The sequence below is a fragment of the Pinus tabuliformis genome, chromosome 9, assembly GCF_031772625.1.
Source record: "Pinus tabuliformis cultivar Carrire ecotype Pingquan chromosome 9, CPIR1, whole genome shotgun sequence".
NCBI classification, from domain to species: domain Eukaryota; kingdom Viridiplantae; phylum Streptophyta; class Pinopsida; order Pinales; family Pinaceae; genus Pinus; species Pinus tabuliformis.
Window position 1 is genome coordinate 849,046,994 of NC_142307.1, and position 23,407 is coordinate 849,070,400.

Below are 23,407 nucleotides of genomic sequence, written 5' to 3' on the forward strand. Positions count from 1 at the left end.
GGTAAACCATAAAAAATTTTGAAAAAAAAAGATTAAAAATACTATAAAATTAAGTAAAAATATGAAATTTTAAAAAAGCATTAAGAAAAACTAAAAAAATAAAATAAAATTAAAAACAAACTAAATTTAAAAAAATAGAAAAATAATAAAAAAAAAAAAAAAAAACTACAAAAATTAAGATTAAAAACATTCTCAAAAAACCCTCAAAAACAAAAATACGCTGAAATTAAAAATAAAATAAAAACCCGAAAAACAATTAAAATTTTTAAAAAATACATATTCTCAAATTAAAAAATAAAATTAGAAAACATTTAAACTTAAAAAAAACAAAAACAAAAAAAAACAATATATTTTGATTAAAAAAAAAATACATTTCAAATTTTATATCAAAAAATTTAAAATTTGTATTTCACAATGATTTAAAATTCAGATTTAAAAACAAATAAAAACAAACAAACATTAAAATTAAAAAAATTAAATATATTTTTGATATTTTTTAAAATAACATTTAAAATTGTAAGATAATCTTCCGCAAAATCACATAGCGAATCTTTTGTCGACGCGTTTCGAACCAACCAGTGTGGTTCATCGTCAGGACAAGTTGAAGAACCAATCTAGCTTAGCGTGAATAAATAGAGTGTGCAGAGATCCCAACGGCTACATTTCTAACGGCTAATTTGACCAAGAGACCCTGGTCAAACTACTAAAAATTTTTATTTTATTTTTTATCTTAATTAAATATGTACATAATAAGAATAATACACCTAATGATTTACCTAATTATTTTAAAATTTACCAAATATTTACCTATTTTTAGCTTTTTAGAGAAATATTAATTGAATAATTTAATAATAATTTTTTAATAAAAAAATAAATTAAAAAATAAAATAAAAAATTTTAGTAGTTTGACCAGGGTCTCTTGGTCAAATTAGCCGTTGGGATCTCTGCACACTCTATTTATTCACGCTAAGCTAGATTGGTTCTTCAACTTGTCCTGACGATGAACCACACTGGTTGGTTCGAAACGCGTCGACAAAAGATTCGCTATGTGATTTTGCCGAAGATTATCTTACAATATTATGGATCACAGAAGTCTAAATTCCTCAACATTTAAAATATTTAAATATATATATTTTACAAATACATATAAAATTAAAAAAAACGTTTAATGTATATATATATAGACGTATTTAACAAAATTTATTTTTTATTAAAAAAAACAATTTTATCGGCCGTCGCCCCCACGAGCAGTTGGGCGATGGCTATTTGATTCTGAGAATCGAATAGCCACTTCCCGGCCACCCCCACAGGTGGTTGGGTGGTGGCTACCCAATTTCGAGAATCGGATAGCCACCACTCAACCGCCGGTGGGGGTGGTCGGGTGGTGGTTGTCTGATTCTCAGAATCGGATAGCCACCGCTCGGCCGCCCCCACGGGCAGCCGAGGGGTGGCTATCCGATTCTGAAAATAATCGGATAGCCGCCGCTCGGCTGCCCGTGGGGGCGGCCGAGTGGTGGCTATCTGATTCTGAGAATCAGATAACCACCACCCGGTCACCCCACAGGCGGCTGAGTGGTGGCTATCCAATTCCGAGAATCAGATAGCCACCGCCCAACCGCCCGTGGGGGTGGCCGAGAAGTGGCTATTCGATTCTCGGAATCAAATAGCCACCGCCCGGCCACTCGTGGGGGTGGTGGCCAATAAAATTGTTTTTTTTAAATAAAAAATAAATTTTGTTAAATATGTTTATTGTATTTTAAAAAAATATATTTTTTATTTAAAAAACAATTTTATCGGCCACCACCTCCACTTCCCGGCCGGGCAATGGCTATTTGATTCTTGGAATCAAATAGCCACTTCCCAGCCACCCCCACGGGTGGTTGGGCAGTGGCTATCCAATTCTCGGAATCGGATAGTCACTACCCAACCGCTTATGGGGGTGGCCGGGAAGTGGCTATTTGATTCTTGGAATCAAATAGTGGTGGTCAATAAATTTTTTTTTTTAAATAAAAAATAAATTTTATTTTTTTAAAATACAATAAACATATTTAACAAAATTTATTTTTTATTTAAAAAAAAACAATTTTATTGGCCACCGTCCCCACAAGCAGCTGGGCGGTGGCCGATAAAATTGTTTCTTTAAATAAAAAATATATATTTTTTTTAACTACAATAAACATATTTAACAAAATTTATTTTTTATTTAAAAAAATATTTTTATCGGCCACAGCCCCCACGAGTGGCCGGACGGTGGCTATTTGATTCCAAGAATCGAATAGCCACTTCTCGGCCACCCTCACGGGTAGTTGGGCGGTGGCAGAATCGGAAAGCCACCACTCAGCCGCTTGTGGGGATGGGTGGGTGGTGGTTATCTGATTCTCAGAATCGGATAGCCATCGATCGGCCGCCCGTGGTGGTGGCCCAACGGTGGCTATCCCATTCTGAGAATCGAATATCCACCTCAAGGGCAATCAGGGGGTGGTTATCCGATTCCGAGAATCAGATAGCCACCCCCTGACCGCTGGTGAGGGTGGTTATCTGATTCTCGGAATCGAATAGCCATTACCCGACCACCCATGGGGGTGGCTATCCGATTCTCGGAATTGAATAGCCATCACCCAAATGCTCATGGGGATGGCTATCCAATTCTCGAAATCGAATAGCCATCGCCCGATTGCCCATCGGTGTGGCTATCCGATTCTTAAAATTAGATAGCCATTGCCCAGCCATCCGTGTGGGTGGCCGGGTGGTGGCTATTTGATTCTGAGAATCAGATGGTCACCTCTCGGCCGCCTGTGGGGGTGGGTGGGTGGTGGCTATCTGATTCCAAGAATCAGATAGCCACCCCCACGGGCAATGGGGTGATGGTTATATAATTCCGAAAATCGAATAGCCACTTCCTGACCGCACATGGAGGTGGCTATCCGATTCCAAGAATCGGATAGCCACCGCCCGACCACCCGTGGAAGCGTGGCCCTTGGTGGCGGAGCTGCGTGCAGATATATTTTTTAAAGTTTTAATCGTAAATATATGTTTTTTAAAGTTTTAAATGTTTTTTTTTTTAAAACATATATATATTTTAAATTTAAAATGTTTATATATATATATATTTTTAATTTTAATTGTTTTTTGGTTTTTTTTTTTGTTTAATTTCAGTATATTTTGTTTGTTAAGGTTTTTTTTTAATATTTTTAATCTCTATTTTAATAGTTTTTTAGAGTTTTATTGGCTTTTTTTTTAATCTAGCTTGTTTTTTTTTTTTTTGTTATTGCTTTTTAAAATTTTTTTGTTTTTAATTACTTAATTTTATAGTTTTTTTAATTTTTTGCCAACTTTTTTATGGTTTACACACACACACATATATATATTATGTTTTTTTTTTCTTCATATATATATATATATATATATTTTATGTTTTTTTTGTCTTTATATATATATATATATATTTATAAAAAAAAATTGACATAAAAAATTTAAAGTGTCAAAATTTGTTAAATTTAGAAAATAATTATTTACATTTCATACATTAGAAAATTTAAAGTAAAAAAATAGGTCTTTTAAAAAAAGGGTCTGATATAGAATCACCACTTTTTTAAATCAGCATACATATTACTAACATTTTAAAACGTAATGTACATAAAAAAATTTAAAGTGCCAAAAACTATGCTTTAAAAAAAATATGTGTGTTCTGCATCCCCCCTTTTCAAAATCGGGTCACTCTTTTGCTATCTCTACGAAACGGGTAACAACATCAATTCCTGTTTCAAAGTTTACATTGTTTCTTGAAGGAAATCGCAAAACCCTCATGATCCTAAAGTAGTATTCAACCATTCATTCTCAAAAGAAAGATTTGAAAATGACAAGCAATATTTCGCGTGAAAGATTGAAAAGTTTTCTTAGAAAGAATCTTTCCAAGATTGTTTGGAAGATGTAAACAAAGTATTATTGTCAGTCACCTTGAAATAAGGCATCATGTTGAGCTCTCTGGGAAATGGAGAAGAGGTTCTTGAAAATAATCAAATTCTAGACCGGTGGAAAGGGCCACTGCTATATGACGAGGAAAGAATCCAGCTGCAAATAAATCGTCATAAATCTTATTTTGTAAACTTTTAAGATGCTCATGTTTATGATTCCTATGGTTGTGATAAAGAGTTGGATATTAGTCCCCAAGAAAATTAATTCACAGGCAAATGCCAAGAAGAAAACCAACAAGCAAACAATTTTGGACATACATTTTCTAAAGAGAAGAAGGTTGTCATCAGTATAAATGGAAAGGATGCTTGTTGGTGTCTAGGTATGAACAAATTATCCATCCCTTTTCCTACATTAATGTATCAATCCGAGTGCGTATTATTTTTATGGCAACATGTATGGTATCTGCAGGGGCAAGGTTACAATCTATCATCAACCAAGGATTTGTGATTACCAAATCAAAGCATTGTTGTACCAGAAATAGAAACTCAACTGCAGAACTTAAAAAGGTATTCACAGTGATCTAAAGAATCTGTAACAGCAATCAAGAAATAAACACAACAATGAAAAACACACACATAACAAGAAAACATGCAGCACCTGATCAGAAGAGCGGGCCCAACTCTCTGATTAGGGTTGCGTTACTCACAGCGAAAGATAGAACATAAAAAAGGGTTGTATTTTATTAATCTGAACAATGTTGTTACAATATAATTCAGGGTCTGGCTAACCCCTCATACATGAATGACCCGTCTTTTATACAGTACAAAGGGGAGTAACATCTCTCCCCAAAACCTGGCAACTATATGCCCAAAGATATACATCAGTTCAACACAGCACCAACATCGAGAGAGCAAGAATAGAAATGATCCAAAACAAGTTGAGAACAACTGCAAATCAGCTATGTTGTTTCATCGTGGTCGATCAACTACTGTGAATCGCGGAACTGCTGCGATATGCCATGAGGTCAACACTTGCGCTCCAGAATTTGCAGTCATAACATGTTTTAGTGGTTCGCATAGGCAAAACCCTCATGACTCTACTTCATTAATTAAATATCCCAAGAGACGAAGAAAGGGGAATTACCTCATAGTTTTACATAGTAAATATATGTGAATGAATACAAAAGGGATGAAAAGAGGAGTGGAAATGCAAGAAAAAGATAGGCTGATTTGGTGCCCAACATCTCCCCCCAACTAGCCTTCTGCACGCCCTCGTGCAGATCGTCGTCTCTGCAGGTCTAGGTTGGATAGGCTGTGGGCTTCATAAAGCCGAGCGAGATCGTATTTCCCAGCCATTTATATAGCTGGAACCTTAAACCCTTCTGAGAGAAGAACTTCCTTCCACCAATCATTTGGTACATTATATGTTGGGGTGTAGTGCTCTGCTGGCAACCAAATGACAGGGTACTGAAACCGAATACCCATCCACCAGACCACACATGTTTGGATGCATGCCACGTATCTTGGCACCCTACTGAGTGCTCGTGCAAAATTTGGTGCTCCAACTGGTTCTTGTTGGGCAACAAATCCCCCCATAGAGGATTTTTGGGGTTTGTAGCTTGAATTTTGGTCAATGAAATGTAAGACCCCGCAAAATGTGGGCGTGGAGCGTGAGAGTCTAGGGTTGTCCACCCTAAAATATTTTAATTTAATATAGAGTGTGTCAACCTACCCATGGTCCGTGGACCATGGAAATGTATAAACAAAGTGAGGCTCTAAGTGTAGAAGTCAGTTTAGTCTTGAGTTCAAGTGATATGGCTTTTTGGATGCGATATTCACTCTAAGTCTATAAGTTCGAGTCTTGGGTTGTAGGAGTAGGAAGAGGCTCTGTAACTATGTGTGCAGAGGCTTGGGAGAGTCCGCAGTTGTGTGCGCGGACCCCTGTAGTTGAGTGCATAGGGCGGAGTTGGGATTGTAATGGAACAGAAGTTTAATAAAAGCTAAGTTGATTTGGAAATATTGTGCATCCATTCGTAGATCTATATGTTTATGCATCTTCTTACAGTTTATGATTGCACGCACTTGTTATGAATGTTGAATAATTGATAAGAATATTGGGCCCACAAAATTAAGTTAAGATCTATAATAATAAAACAGTAAGGTTAAAGGATTTAGACCGTGCCTCTTTGCGCTCTTTACAGAACTACGCGAAGGTCAGACAGCTATACGGAGCAGTGCGAACTTCCCAAACTTCATCAAGACATCCCTAGGGTTTGGAAACTTGGTTCCAGCACCCTCCTATACTACCTCGGGTGAGACCTCAGTCCGCACTCAGCGGACTGTTGCCGAAAAGGCCGGTAGTTTCGGGATTTGTTCGGCTAAAACACTTTTGAACCTAGGTCAGGCCCCAACAAGCCAACAAATGGTTCCATTCTTGGGACCGAGATCTGCCTATGGGATGTCTGATGTCGGAACACTGGAATCCTACGAAGAAGGAAATTGAAGATTGGTTGGATCAAAAGCTTTACAAGTTCGTGACACAGGAAAATAGAACTCCACAAATATTTGAGAAGAGGTGGCTGGATCACTACGTATATACGGAAACCCATGAGATCTTCTTCGCGTCCTTCTCTTCAGAGCTTTATGATTGGATCGCGAGGATAGCCACCAGCCATGGAAGGTATAAGCTCGATCAATCGATAGTGTGGACTCTAGAGTTAGTGCGCAAACTAGAGGCAGCAGAAGATAAGATCGGTCGAGCTGTAGATCATTGGCTTGACCAAATAATAGGGGGGTGTATCATTGAATTTGCGATAGACACGACTGTAAGCTACAATGAAGTAGAAAGACGTTTTCTCAAGGGACCGCGAGGTAAGTACATCAAATATTTGAATACTTAAATTAAGATGTTGTTATGTGAAAAACAGGTGATGCAAATAAATTAATGATTGGAATGACATGGAGTGGAAAGGTCTACAAAGGTATCGAAGTGTTAGGAAACAGTCCTTTAATTTCACCTCCACGAGCAAGCAAGGAAGAGCACGCTTAGGTTTCTCCGAGGAGTGCGGTCAATTTAATAAGACAGTGCATTCTGCAGTTATCACCCCCTGTCACGCCATCACCTACTTCACCCCCATCGTCACCCACCCCACCTCCACCACCCCCATGATTCAACATGGTGAGTGAAATTAAGCTACCCGTATTGAGAGGAGTAGGAAATGAGGACCCAGATCAGTTCTGGTTCGTGGTAAGAGCAGTGTGGGAAGCGCAAGGGGTTATGGACGATAACATTAAGAAGGCTGCATTGGTGTGCGCATTGTAGGATTGTGCATTGATGTGGTATATCAAGCACTCAAATGATCACCTGAATGTAGGAACAGCGAAGATCCAGAATGCGCTGAATAGAGAATTTAGCCGGCCGAAATCAGAGACGCAGTCAATCATCAGATTTAAGGAGATTGAGATGCTTCCAGGTGAGACTCCATGGGATCTGGATTAGAGGCTGAAGAGTGTGATCTGTGAGGCTAATATGCTGCTGACAGATTCGCAGTATCGTACACGGTTTGTGGCGTCTTTGACACCCCACTTGAGGACAGCGCTATCACAGTGGAAGCTTTCAACCCAGGCCAAAGCATTGGAAATGGCGATGAGGTTGCATGAAACACCGATACAGGATCCAGGGTTAGGAGTTCAACAGATTCATGCACAACTACAGAATCTCTGCCTGGAAATGCAGAGCTTGAAGCAGGATAGGGCACCACGGTCGGAGGCGCGCAAGGAAGTGTGGTGTATACAATGCAAAGGCTAGGGCCATGATAAGGATAATTGTCTGGTTTTCGCGAACTACTTGGCAGGAGGGGGACCCATGCCATTGAGACCGGAGGCACAAGTAGGGCCAAGTGCGACACCCCCGTTATGGTGCACGATCTACCAGATAGGAGGAAAGCACACGGCGGACAACTATCATCTGTTGCAGAAGTATACCCAGACTTTGCAACAATTGTTTTGTAACTTTTGTAGATCAGTGGGCCACGATGAACATACTTGTCGCAGCTACGAATTAAGGATGGAGTGGACTCCAGCATATAAAATGCAGATGGAAATGCGAGGCCTCGACCTAACCACAGGGATGGCACACGCAGGATTTCAGGGTCGGGGTCGAGGATGAGGAGGAATGGGGCCAAGGACAATTAATCTGTTAAAATTGCGAAGGACCAGGGCACTATGCTCGCGATTGTACCAACCCAATGAGAGTATCTTGTTCGTACTGTGAGCAGTTTGATCATGAAATGATAGATTATCCTATGTTGATCGTGTAGATGCATGAGAAAGAGGTACTTCAGCCTACTCCGACGCAGAATATTCAAATGATGAGATTTGAACCGCACAAAGAAGACCCCAACGTAAACATGATGCTTAGAAGCGGCACAACCACAAGGGAAGATAAGGGGAAGTAGCCCGAGGAAGATACGTGGGTTCGCAAGGCTCCTACAAAGGAACCTGAGTTTGACTTGGAACGCGCAAAGGAAACGTTTATGGAAGCTAAGAAAAGCTTCGTAGAGGCCTCTACTTCAGGTAGTAAGGATCAACCAGAGATAGGGATCCTTCTATGCTAACTACCTTTCTAGAGACATGCATGAAACTGCTGCGCAATAATAAGGTAGTTAAGGGACTACAAGAGTTGATCACTAGGTGCGCGGGATCAGGGGAACCGCGCGTAGTCTGGAAATTGGGAAAGCATGCATTGCGCACTAGGAGGGAAATGAGATTGACTGCGCAGATTGGCAAATATGGAATGGACTAGGTAATCCAAGATCTAGGGTCTGATGCGAATGTGTTACCAAAATAGACATGGGAACATATGGGAAGGCTCACATTACAGTGGTTCCCTATTCAGTTACGAATGGCGAACCAATAGAATGTTTTTCCCATGGGGAGGTTGCAAGGGGTAACAGTTGATATCGAAGGCGCGAGCATGCAGACAGACTTTGAGGTGATAGAGATTGTTCATGACAGCAACCCTTACCCCAGGTTGCTAGGAATAGACTAGGCCACTCATATGTATGGAGTCATCAACCTAAAGAAGCAGAAGATGATATTTGAGAAGAATTCTTTACGTGCAGTCATTCTACTAGATCTAGCCGAAGGGGCGCGCTACACTTAACCTGTACGCGACGATGGAAGTGACGATGAGCTGGATTATATCTACAAGATAACTGCATGAGATCAGGAGTGGGTGAATCCGACTACAGATGGAAGAATATTGTGGGAGCGCGTAGATTCTTGCACCTCAGATTCAGATGAAGAAGACGAACGTTGGCGCAATTGGTTGAATGAGGTGACAACACTGAACTGCAACATGATGACTTGATCACTACATTGCGTAATAGCCCAGGCCCGAGATCTACCGACATATGATGGATTAACAATGGTGGATGAATTCTTGAGCAAGCTTGAGAGTGCAGTACCAGAGTAATAACGGTTCGATGCATTGAAGTGGGCGTTGTGTGCGACATCTGCGCATTGGTGGGGTACACATCAAGGAAATTTTGAAAACTGGTGCGACTGCAGGAGGATGATGTGGCTATGATTTGAGAAACCAGAACTATGGCTAGCAGATAAATACGATGGACACAATGACCCGTGCACACACCTTGCAAAATGGACCAAGGCCTATGGAAAAGAGCCTCAACCTGAATGGGTACACTTATTCTACCATACCCTGGATGTCATATCCATGAATTGGTATACTGAGACGGAACTCCAACATGGTACAGGCAAGTGGGATGTTTTGCACGAGGGATTTTTGTTAACATTCACATTTGAAGATCGATGGTCGGACACTATTGATGATGCACTGCAAGCCATGAAAGCCACCATCTTCAAAATACCACAGGAACCATGGGAAGAAGTTCAACCAGCATGGGCAACCCAGTTAAGTCGTGCCCTAGAATGTTATAATGTACAAGCGTAAGAGGGTGATGAAGACCCCAGAATCATTAATATTCTAGAAACTGAAGGGTGTTGATAAGTTTGAGGACCATCAATTGAGGACCTCGACATCACTGCACCACTAAAAACAAAGCAAGTCAACATAGGTATAGACGCGGAGCCGAAGTACGCGACGCTTGGGGATTACTGGGATGATGCTACGATAGATAAGGTCGCCGAGTTACTCCACAAATATCAAGATTTGTTCCTGACCAAAATCATGGACTTAAAGGGGATCATTGGTGAATTAGGGATGATGAAGATCACTTTGAAACTAGACGCGAAGCCTGTTAAGCAGCGACCTTACGGTTTGAATCTGAAGTATAAAGAAAAGGTTCGCAAAGAACTAGACAAAATGTTGGCAACCAGAATTATTGAAACAGTGGAAGAATCCAACTAGGTGAGTCCTATGGTAGTACAAGAGAAAAAAAAGAAGGGCGAAATTAGAGTATGAGTGGACCTCAAGAAGCTCAACGACGCCTGTGTTCGTGATCCATTCCTGACACAATTTACAGATAAAGTATTGGAGAATGTTTGGGGTCAGGAAGCTTACTCATTCACGGATGGCTTCTCAGGGTACCATCAAATCAAGATCGCACTGGAAGATAGGAGCAAGACAACCTTCACAACCGAATGGGGCTGTTTTCAATACACCGTTATGCCCTTTGGACTGAAGAACGCGCCAGCGATATTTTCGCGCATAGTGGTGGTCGCGTTCAAGGAATACATCCACAAGTTCTTGGAGGTTTATCTGGATGATTGGACTGTATTCGGGTTAGTTAAACACCATATAGCAAGCTTACGTTTGATGCTGGATACTTGCCGATGACACCAGATTGCACTAAATCTGAAAAAGTGCACCTTCCTTGTCCCCTTTGGAAACCTACTCGGCCATGTGGTTTGCAAACAAGGTTTGATGGTGGATCCTGTGAAGATTGTTGTTATTCTCAATCTGGAAGCACCACGAAGTGTCAAACAACTACGCGCTACATTGGAGCACACCAGTTAATATAGGAAGTTTATCAAGAGCTATGCACAAATAACAATGCCAATGGAGAAGCTATTGAAAAAGGATGCTACTTATTGTTGGAATGATGATTGTGAGAAAAGTTTGGATGTTCTCAAGGAGAAAATGGCATCCGATCCCATCTTGGTCTTTCTAAATTGGGACATATAATTTCATGTACACATTGATGCATCGTGTATCAAACTAGGAGTTGTATTGACACAAGAAGGTGCGCAAGGCATGGATCACCCAATCACGTTCGCAATTCAGCGGCTATCCAAAGCCGAAAAGAACTACTCTAATATTAAGTGTGAGAAATTGGCAATGGTATACACGCTCCAGAAATACCAACACTATTTACTTGGTGGGCACTTCAAGATGTATACCAATCATTCCACGTTGAAATACCTAGTGAACAAGCCTGTGTTGGGGTGGCGCATATGTAGATGGCTGTTACTATTTCAAGAATATGACTTTGAGGTCATTGTAAAGCCGAGACGCCTAAATGCAGGGCCAAATCACTTATCATGTATTGAGACAGCAGAGGAGCCAACAAATTTGGAAGAAGGACTCCCTAATGCACAACTCTTTGTGGTGCATGTCGCGGACAACCACTTCGAAGATATAATTCATTTTTTAACCACAGGAACTGCACCAAAGGGATATTTCGGTTCAACAAAAGAAGGAATTGGTGGTGCACGTGGCAGACTTTTCTATCATCATGGGGAACCTCTACAAAATGGGAAGCGATGAGATATTGCGAAGATATGTACCTGAATTTGAAGAAGGACAGATCCTCGCGAAAGCACATGGAGGGGCTGCTGGAGGACACTATGTAGGATGTGCGAGGACACAAAAGATTCTTTGCTCTGGGCTATGGTGGTCAACCCTCCATTAAGATTCGAAAGCACACTGTCGGGCCTGTGATGTATGTCAAAGGACTGGGAAACCCTCACAAAGGGATGAGATGCCACTCAATCCACAGATGATGTTGTAGCCATTCGAAAAATGGGCAATAGAATTTGTGGGGCCAATCAAACCTCAGGGAAAGACGGTCGCATGCTACATCATCACCACGATAGAATACCTGACTCGATGGGTGGAAGCACCGCTGGTTAAGGACTGCACGGTTGTGACAACTCTGAAATTTTTGTTCGATAATGTGTTGACATGGTTTGGATGCCCGAAAATTTTAATGAGTGACCATGGAACACACTTCCTAAACGAAACTATCAGTGCACTCACTAAGGAGTTCTAGGTGTATCATCAGCAAAGTACATCGTACCATCCGCAAGATAATGGGACAGTAAAAACATTCAACAATTTTTTGGAGACTGCATTGACCAAAGTATGTAACATGCAGTGAAATGACTAGAACTTGCACATACCTGCCATATTATGGGCATACAGAACCACATGCAAGAAATTGACGGGTCAGACACCTTTCAGGTTAGTCTATGGCACGGAAGCAGTCATGTCAATGGAATACATCATACATAGTTTGCAGATAGCAACAATGATATGCATGTCAGACCACGAAGCCTTAGAGGAGAGACTCGCGCAATTGGAAGAATTTGAGGAAGAATGGTTTCTAGTGGGATTCCATCAGTAGGTACAGAAACAACGCAAGAAATCCTGGCACGATTGCCATATCAAGATGCGCACATTCATGGTAAACGATTTAGTGTTTCTGTATGATAGCAAGTTCAAAAAATTTCTGGGGAAACTTAGAATGAATTGGTTAGGACCATATGTGGTCAAAGAAGTTACAGACGAGGGCACAGTCCAACTAGTTAGACTCAATGGAGAACCCTAACTAGGAAGAGTAAATGGCAGTCGCTTGAAGCTCTACACAGGTGGGCCGGTAGTCTGACTAACCAACCAAAGTACAGTCTTCACGACTTGATGAGCCAGATAGAGTTACAGGACTATAAACACAGGTACTAGCAGCTAGCATCAAAGTAAAGAATCAAGTCAGACACAGATGATTCAGAGGAAGAGATGGAGCAGATCCAGATGACGACAGCATGGGGTGTTATGGACCTTCGCATAGCACAAGCATAGTTGGATGGACTTTGCGCAAAGATTGCCACACCAGCCAAGTGACTTGAGATGAGTCACGATGATTGTATTGGGGGACTGTTGGGCAGTGGATCCCCCCATAGTGGATTTTTGGGGCTTGTAGCACAAATTTTGGTCAATGAAATATAATAACCCGCAAAATGCAGGCGCGGAGCATGAGAGTCTAGGGTTGTCTGCCATAAAATATTGTAATTTAATATAGAGTGTTTCGGCCTACCCATGGTCCATGGACCGTGGAAATGTATAAATAGAGAGAGGCTCTAAGTGTAGAAGTCAGTTCAGTCTTGAGTTCAAGTGATATGGGTTTTTGAATGCGATATTCACTCTGAGTCTGTAAGTCTGAGTCTTGGGTTGTAGGAGTAGGAAGAGGCTCTACAACTATGTGCAGAGAGGCCTGGGAGAGTCCGCAGCTGTGTGTGCGGACCCTAGCAGCTAAGTGCGCAGGGTGAAGTTGGGATTGTAATGGAACAAAAGTTTAATAAAAGCTAAGTTGATTTGGAAATATTGTGCATCCATTCGTAGATCTGTATGTTTATGCTTCTGGTATATGTTTATGCATCTTCTTATAGTTTATGATTGTGCGCACTTGTTATGAATGTTGAATAATTGATAAGAATATTGGGCCCACAAAATTAAGTTAAGATCTATAATAATAACGCAGTAAGGTTAAAGGATTTAGACTACGCCTCTTCACGCTCTTTACAGAGCTACGCAAAGGTCAGACAGCTGCGCGGAGTAGTGCGAACTTCCCAGACTTCATCAAGACATCCCTAGGGTGCGGAAACCTAGTTCCAGCACCCTCCCATACTAACTCAGGTGAGACCTCAGTCCACGCTCCACAGACTGTTGCCGAAAGGGCCGGTAGTTTTGGGATTTGTTCATCTAAAACACTTCTGAACCTGGGTCAAGCCCCCACAAGCCAATAGTTCTCTATTCTGGATAGATGTGGGTGACATCATCCACCTTTTTTGACAACTATCCAAGGCCTCATCATGAAACCTAACTAATTGGTTGACACAGAGATCAATGCACCACTTTTGTGTCTTCAGCATTCGTTCCCTGTTTCCCACAATTTCTAAGAACGTATTATGCTTATTGTACATAGTCACTGATCTCTCGGGTTCTCCTCTTACCATTAAAGGCTTTGTGACCTGATTTGACTCAAATGTATTAGAAGCCTTCGGCCAACTTATCTGATTGAAATTGTAAGAGGTGAGGGCCCTTAAATGAATCTCCCCCACATATGGAACTGGATTAAATTCTCTATCAACACGTAGGAGATACCCATGCATGTAAAGCTCACACATAAAATGCTGAGTTGGCACATCATGGGCTCTCAATATCCGAAGGAACTATACACCATCCTTAATCTCATGACTAATTTCTTTCTTGATGCTTTCCAAACAAAAGAAAAGAAAATGTTCATGCAAAAATAAAGAATAACTGGAAGTGGGAGGGCGACATGCCATCACCTCCTGTGCTAAGTTGAGCATCTGTTCTTTGTCATCTTTCAATTCTGCCACTTGCCTTTCCAGCTACTCCACCTTGAGTTACTATTTTGCATACCTCAATCGCATTATATATATGCACTCCACATATTCAAAGATAGCAGTAGATGCTCGTTCTTGGGCTCTCTTCACTTCATTCTGATATCGCGCCATGGTGGATTTCTAGGTTTGTACTTTAGTCGTCAAAGAAAATTCACAGCCTTCAAACAAATACTCGATAGGGTCTATCTGAGTGGCAACAAAGGTTGTTGCCACTTCATCTACCTATGTCTCTACTTCGGCCATCATGGCTTTGGGCTTCTTAGCCCACCACTTATATTTCTTCACCTGTTTCTTCAACTAGTGCACTTACCTTCTCAGCCTCTTGACCTCTGTTTTGAGCTGCATTGTTTCTTTGAATTGCAGCCGATATTTCTGCTTAACAGGAAGCCTCCATTGCTCACACAACTCTATCCATTCTTGTTTGACCACCACCACATCTGGTACTGTAGCCAGTTCGACCGGTGGTGGATTACTCGAGGGAGTATCCACAGGGTTAATCGACGGGGCTGCTTTGCTTTCTCTCTCGTCCTTGGTAGCAACCGCTTCCTTACTGACTCCTGCCTTGACCCGCTGTGAAGATATCTTTATAGGTGGCAGACTCACTTGATGGGTGTCCATACGTGTTTCAGCCAAAATTTCTCCTCCAGGTTCCCTTGTTTCAGAAACACCTGTCTCTTCCTCTCTTTTGGGTTCCTGGGAAAGGTCTCTCTGGAAGTCTATGACCAACAAACTTGTGGCAGCTGGTCCCTTATTCGACCCATCAAACTTCAAAATCGACGGAATGACAACATCCTCCCCTGCGTGTCAGGAAGAGCGAGACACCCTCGCCCCTTTTGGAATGGAGAAGTAAGAGGAAAATTGAAATAATTTTCCTATCTGATCTATCTCGGCGCCGGCTGTGACCTCGGGCTCTTTCCCTCTGTCTGCAACATCTCTTCTCTATGTCGAAACACCTGTCTGTCTAGTCCCCCGTTACAAAGTTGACGTTGGTTCTTGTGGAGCAACTTCAATCTCAACATCTAATTCCTTCGTAATCTCCAAGGTCAGACAGGGTGATGGTGGTTCTTGTGTGACACCACCTTATGTATCCATCAATTCTTGAGTAGACAATGCTGGCACTGTTTCTTCCAGCAGGTATTGATAAAAATGTATTCTTCCATTATTATGTCAATTCTGTCAATTATACCTATAGCCTCTCCTTCTGTTGGCCCCACGGTTCTTTCAGCTTTGGGCCCCTCTTGTCCTAGTTTATCTTCCTCCATTGGTTCCATGGTCGAGGGTGGTTCTTGTGGGACACCCCCGGCCGCAATATTAATGAATTCTTCCACCTCAGCCTGATGTGGTACCTCTTATCTTGTTATAGTGCTGTTGATTTGCTCCACTGGCTCCATAGCCGAGGCTGGTTCTTGTGAGACAGCCTCGGTCGTGGTGCTGGTGACCCTTTCTATATTGGCCCCTTGCTACAACACTTCTTCTTCCATTGGTTCTACGGTCGAGGCTGGTTCTTGTGGAGAAGCCTTGACTATCCTCTCTGGTTCACACTCTCGATTTTGTTCTAGCCCCTCGAGTTCCATCTCCATTTCTTCTGGTTCTTCTTGGTCTACGTGTTCGTCCTCTACTCCGGGTTCTTCCTCCATCGCTTTCGGCTCTTCTTCTCTACCGGCTCTAGTAGCTGCTATCTCTTCCTCTGTAGAATCCCGGAATGTTTCCCACAGGATTTGAAGTCGATCGATTGCATGCATGACTAACAGCCGGACCAACCCATGGTTGGTAATGACTGCCGCAACTTGTCGTGAACGCCGAGCAGATTGCGCCATCAGCTGGAGACTTTTTAACAGGAAGAAAGGCATATTCAATGAGAAGGCTTCCGACTGTGGGAACCAGAGGTGAGCCAACATTCTAAAATGATATTTAAACACAGTGGTATACCTCCCCTCGTAGGTTATGTATCTCACTACAAAACCTGCTACCTCACCCCATGGGTGTGGTAATGAATTCTGGTCATACCCCCGGCCTTTCTGAACAACATTCTCTCCGGCTTGCAAAAATGCTTCGGGGAACTCCGGGAGGGAGGTTCTTCATGAAAACCATCTCTGCCCCTGCTAGGGTAGCCCACTAACCTCTGCAATGGTTTCCTCTGTAACAGGGATTTCTATCCCCTGGACCCGAGAGCTCCCTTCCTCTAAATTGAGTGCAAATTCAATCGCAATTGCCTCGTTAAACCCCTGCAACCTATCAAGATAGACGTTTCGCCCTGCATTTTCAAAAACCTACCATACTTTCTGATTATTTCAGACCATTGTTGAATCCTCCAACTCATGGCACACAACCAACCCACCCATCGCTCTAGGAACTGGATCAACACGATGGATACAGTCGGTTGGTAGGGGGAGAGTAACAACAATCCAAACTGACGATGGAAATAATGTTAGCATGGTGGCCGCGGGGTAAAAGAATGGTAATAATGACTGGTACACCTCGAAAAACACAATAAATAATGGCAGGGTATGGCAGTACAGGTGAATGATTATGGTGATTGAATACAGCGTACTGGGGAAATGACCAATAAGGTTTTTGGCGTACGATTTCAAATTCCAATGCGTCAGAATCATGATTACAAAATCGCAATATTTTGGTTTTCGTTCGCATTAGATTTGGTAATGATGTAATATAATTACAATTTTAGGTGCATTGTCATTTATTTGTGACGGGACCCCCCAACTAAAATGCGGTCGTCTGCGACACGTACTGGTCTCTTCTTTGGAATATTTTAATTAAATCCGTAAGAGTCAATGAAGGCGTACCTGGTGACCTACCTGGCGGTGGAGTAACAGCAAAAATAACTGGACGAGTAATAGCAACGACGGAGTTACAACACCGACGGAGTAACATCACCGGCAAAGTAACAACAGCAGTGGAGTAATAGCAACAGCGGAGTAACAACACCGATGGAGTAACAAAAATGGTGGAGTAACAACACTGGTGGAGTAACAACAATGGCAAAGTAACAGCATCGGTGAAGTAACAGCACCGGCGAAGTAACAACAACGCCGAAGTAATAGGACCGGTAGACTAACAACAACAGCGGGGTAACAACACCGATGGAGTAACAACAATAGCGGAGTAATAGCACCAGCGAAGTAACAGGAATGGCGGAGTAAAAGCACCAACGGAGTAACAACAATGACAAAGTAACAGCACCGGCGGAGTAACAACATTGGCGGAGTAACAATGACTGTTACTTGGAAAATTTCTCAGTTTCTCCTTGTCATAATTCGGTTCTTATTCCTGCAAAAGACAAACGGTGTCTGTTCACTCATAAGGAAGTTTGATTTTCATCTACTGTAACCAATTTTACTATTCCATTGTCGAATATAGCATCCACTTCATAGGGTCCCATCCAACAAGTGCGAAGCTTTCCTTTAAAATCTTTGAATCGGGAGTCATAGAGAAATGCCCAGTCCCCTGTATGAAACACCTTATTCTTGATAAATTTATCATGCCATTTCATTCTCTGTTGTTGGATAGCAGTGGTTCTCTGGACAACTACTGAATGAATCTCGTCTAACTCATTGAGTTGTTCTAGCCAGTGTTTCTAGGACTTTGATAAGTCTAACCCCACTTCCAAAGCCATTTTGAGCATACTGATCTCGAACTCTACTGGAAACAAGGGGGATTTCCCATAAACTAGCTCAAATGGTGAAAACTCGGTTGTATCCGCGATGTCATCCTATACGCTGAAAGGGCTTCTGGAAGTTTCTGCGATGAATCTCGACGATGACTTGCTACAATTTTTGTTAAGATATTTTCCAATACCTTGTTTGTACTTTCTACCTGTCCATTCACTTGGGGATGGTAAGGAGTTGCCACTCTGTGTTTAACCCTGTATTTCTGCATAAGCCTCCTTATCATGTGGGATGTGAATTGTGCTCCTCCATCTAAACCAATTTCTCTTGGGGTACCATATCAGGAAAAAATATCTTCAAAAAGGAAATCTACAACCATTTGTTCTATTGATTTCGCAACCACTCTGGCTTCCACCCACTTAGTCACATAATCAATGAAAACCAGGATGTGAACCTTCTGATGAGAAGGTGGGTTGAAGGGCCCAACAAAATCAATGGCCCACTTCTCAAAAGGTTCAAGGACTATCTGTGGCTGTAATGGCAATTCATATGATTTCCCAGGTTGTCCCATCCATTGACAACAGTCACATCTTCGTAAATAATCTCTAGCATCGCGAAGGATAGATGGCCAGTAATATCCCATTTGCAGCACCTTGTGGCTTGTTCTTTTATCTGCAAAATGTCCTCCAAAAGGTCCACCATGGGCGGCCTTCAATATATCATAGATATCATCCTCTGATACACAACGCTGAATCTGTTGATCAACCCCTGTATGAAAGAGGTATCCTGCCATCCATGAATATCGAGTACTATGATGAATAATTTTCCATTGATCCTTATATGACAAATGACGAGGTACCTTCCCTGTAGCAAGATAGTTAGCAATATCTGCATACCATAGAGTGTTAGCGGAAATGGCAAAGAGATATTCATCTAGAAAGCTATCTTCGATAGGTGTACCTTCGGCATTATTTTCTAACCTAGACAGAAAATCAGCAACCACGTTGTCCTTCCCTGGTTTATCTACTATGGTAATGTCAAATTCTTGAAGTAGAAAAATCCATCTTGTAATACGACCAGGAGTAACAGGTTTATTCATCAGGTACCTAATGGCTGCATGATCAGTATGTACAAAGGTGGGGTAACCAGTGATATAGTTCCGGAACTTGTTGATGGTGATGACAACAAGGAATTGTTTTTCAGTCATTCTATAGTTTAACTCAGTAAGAGCCAAGTTCTTAATGACATAGTAAACTGCATATGGTAACTTATCCACTTGTTACCCCAAAACTGCCCCAATTGCTGTCTGGGAAGCATCAGCATGAATATGGAATGGTAATGCCCAGTCTGGCCCTCTAAGGCTCGGAGCGCTACAGACCAGTTCCTTGATCTTCACAAAGGCTGCATCATAGTCATCTGTCCACACAAAGTCTGCATCTTTTGTCAGTAATTGAAAAAGCAGATGTGATGTCTTAGCAAAATTTTCTATAAAGCACTTGTAATAACCAGCGCAACTGATAAAGCTACGTACCTGTGTGGGTGTTCTGGGTATTGGAAAATGTTGTATTACCTTTATCTTAGCTGGATCCATCCGGATTCCTACAACTGAAAGCAAGTGTCCCAGGACTATTCCTTCGTTCATCATCATATGGCATTTTTCTGTACTTAAAGAGACATGCGCCTGCTTGCATCTTTCAAGAACTTTTTCTAGCTTCCCCAATGCTTCTTCGAATTAATCTCCATATGCCGTGAAATTGTCCATATAAATCTCAACACTATCATCCATCAGATCAGAGAAAATCCCTAAGATTGCCCTCTGGAATGTTGCAAGCGCATTACAGATACCAAATGGGAGGACCTGGTATGCAAACATTCCCCAAGGGCATGTGAAAGTGGTCTTATCCTGATCTTTGGGAGCTATCTGGATCTGGTTGTACCCGCTAAATCTGCCCAGGAAGGAGAAAAATTTCTTCCCAACCAACGTATCGAAGACTTGGTGAATGAATGGTAATAAAAAATGGTCTTTCTGAGTTGCCTTATTTAATTCTCGGTAATGCACACATATCCGCCATTTACCGTTTTTCTTAGGGACCATTACCAATGGGGAAACCCATTGGCTGCTCGAAATGGGGTAGATAAATCCCATGTCTAGCAACTTTTGAAGCTCTTCCTTAAAAATGTTTTTCAGAGCAGGGTTCATTCTCCTCTGGGGTTGCCTCATAGGATGATAGTCCTCCTTAATGTATATGTGATGGGTGCATAGATTAGCAGGAATCCCCTTCATTTCTTAGTAGTCCTAGGCAAAGGCTTCTTTGTGTTTCTGAAAAACATCCAAGAGTTGTTTCTTCTAGGACTCTGACAGATCTGGATTGATATTCAGGGCTTTTCCTGGTTCTATTTCTAGGGAAATACTGTCATGCGGCGCAGTTGTAGGTAGCTCATCAAATCCATCTACTGTTCCACTACTTTCTTGTGTCTCACAGTTCAAGACGAACTCCAAGATTTACTTATTTAAATCTGAAACAGAACAAGGATCACTAATAAATGTAGTAATTGTGTCATCTTCCATTTCTGTTTTTAGTTGGAGGGCCTGTCCAATAGTAAGAACTGGTCTTAATTCCTTATTTTCTGATTCAGACTCTTTCTTGGGTAAAGATTTATTGTGGCCTATTAGTTTTGCTGATGGGTTAGGTTTTGTTGGAGGATATAATAATAAATTCTTAGTGTTTTGTCCATTTGAAATGATCATATGTCTGGACCGACGCCCAATATAAGCGTCTGTAGTTTCCAGCCATTGTCTTCCCAGAATCAAGGGATGGCCTCTAGCTGGAGATTGTGTTTGTAGTATTAGGAAGTCCACAGGGTAGTGCCATGAATCAACCAAAATTGTGATATCTTCTAACTTCCCTATCGGTTTCACTATAAATCGATCTACCAGCTCTAACATTGTAGGTGTGTGTTTCAAGTTACGAAGACCTAATGCATACATAGTTTCAATAGTGATGACATTTATGGCAACACCCAAATCTACCAGTACATTTGGAATTTCTACCTTGTTAATTTGCATGGTTAAAATTGGGTTCCCAGGATCCCCATATGTTACAGGCATGGACCTTGCCATCATAAAATTTGATAACTTCCCCATTACATGAATGGTGAGCAGGTCTCTTGATTTCTTTTTAGGCTTCTTAGCACAATATTCCCTAAGAGTTTTTGCATATATAGGTACATCCCTTATAGCTTCCAGTAGGGGAATCTTGACAAATATATTATGTAACTCCCCTAATAGGTCAAAGTCAGCTTGAGGGGTTTGTTTACTCAAAGCTAACCTTTCTGGATAGGGCAGTTCAGCTTGGTGTTTTTGAGTAACTAGCGGTTGAGGAGGTGTATGATTTTTGTTGACTCGGTTTGATTCCTCTTCAACCATTTCTGGTTCCTTTTCCTCACTGTCAATTTGTTCAATGATAACTAGTGAGGGTTGAGCATCTACTATCTGCCCAGATCATAAATTCATCTCATAGAATTCTGTGGTAGAGATGTTGTATGAAGGTAGGTTGAGGGTGTTAGCTTGTTGAGCCCCTTTATTGTTAGGATTTGGATTGGGTTGGATGGGAAGTTGGGGATGAATAGGCTGATTACTAGGAGGCACATTAGAGGGTAACTGAAGTTGTTGTTGTGGCATTGACTGGGGAAACTGCCCAGGAGGAGAAGGTCCCCGCTAGTTCGGAGCCCACGAGGAACTCGAACTAGCTTGAGGAGCCCACTGCTGCCAAGGTGGAAGCTGGTATTGGGGCCACATGGGCGGATAAGGCATGGACTGGGGACCCATATTAAAATTACTAAAATATTGAGATGGATCCGGAAACATACCTTGATTTCCCATTGACGGCCGAGGTTGCCATGGCTTTTTAGGTCCCATAAAGTACAACTGCTCCATCTCTTTGCCTGTCCCTTGAAAAACCGCTTTCAGTCCTGGCAAGGATGGGCATGAACTTGTCGCATGATTCAACTCACAGATTGCACACTCCTCTACAGAGTTTAATGGACATTCCCTCTATGGGTGTTTCTTCCTGCATGTTGGGAAAAATACAGCCATAGTTCTTTCCAATTCTAGTTGTTTCTGTTTTACCTGTAGCGTGTCTATTTGTTCAGACAAGGTACTCAGGATATTAGTCTTTAGACTGTCCAACAGATTTCAAATTTCTTCTTTTGTAACACCTCCACTAGATACCTTTGTTGATCGAATCCCTTATTTATTACTTGCAACTCCCCTTGAGCAGTGGATGCACAACTCGCAGATGGTGTCAAAGTTCTCCTTTGATATATCTCCCTTTTCGACTATATTTAACAATTCCAAGGAGTCCTCTCAGAAGGCCCGAGAAGGATAATTTTCAAAATTTCCTTATCCAGGTCAGAGTGACCTGATATTTGTAATGTGTATTTAAAGCCTTCCACACAGTCTTCCATATTTTCATCCTCTTTCAGTGTAAATTTGAAAAGTTCTTCCTTAATATCTTGTGATTTACAGTAGTCCTGGTACTTCTCCAAGACAACAGTTCTCATCTCCTCCCATGTGGTGATAGACCTTCCCCCAAGACCCATAAACCACCGTAGGGCTATCCCTTTTAGTGTTGCAGGTAAGATTTTCAATTTCTGAGCATCCGTTATGTAATCGTATCCATAGAAAATTTTAGGGGCGAATGTTCGCCCTTTGGCGAAATTAAGGGGTTTTAAATTTTTAATGGGCGAATATTTTGTATCATAGTACATTTTTACAAATCACCTCAAATAGCCCACCTTATTTTAAGGGAGAGGGTAAAAAAGGTAAATTTAGCCCTTGAAATTAGGAGTTACAACCTTCCATTCGCCCATTTTCAAGAATAGATTTTATTTAAGTGAATCCATTCGCCCATTTTCAAGAATAGGTTTTATTTAAGTGAATCCTATGGGCCAAATACCATATTTATAAAAGAGGTATGGTAAATTAATAAAAATATAAATAAATGAGAGGTATGGTAAATAAATAAAACATTTTTTTTATTTACTCCATAAGTCACCTTATATACATGCAAGGGTGTAAACAAATAAAAATATAAGTGGAGGTATGGTAAATAAATAAAACGTCTTTTTATACTTACTCAAAAGGTATGGTAAATAAATAAAAATATAAATAAACTAGACGTATGGTAAATAAATAAAACCTCTTTTTATATTTAGTCCATAACCCTCATTCTATTT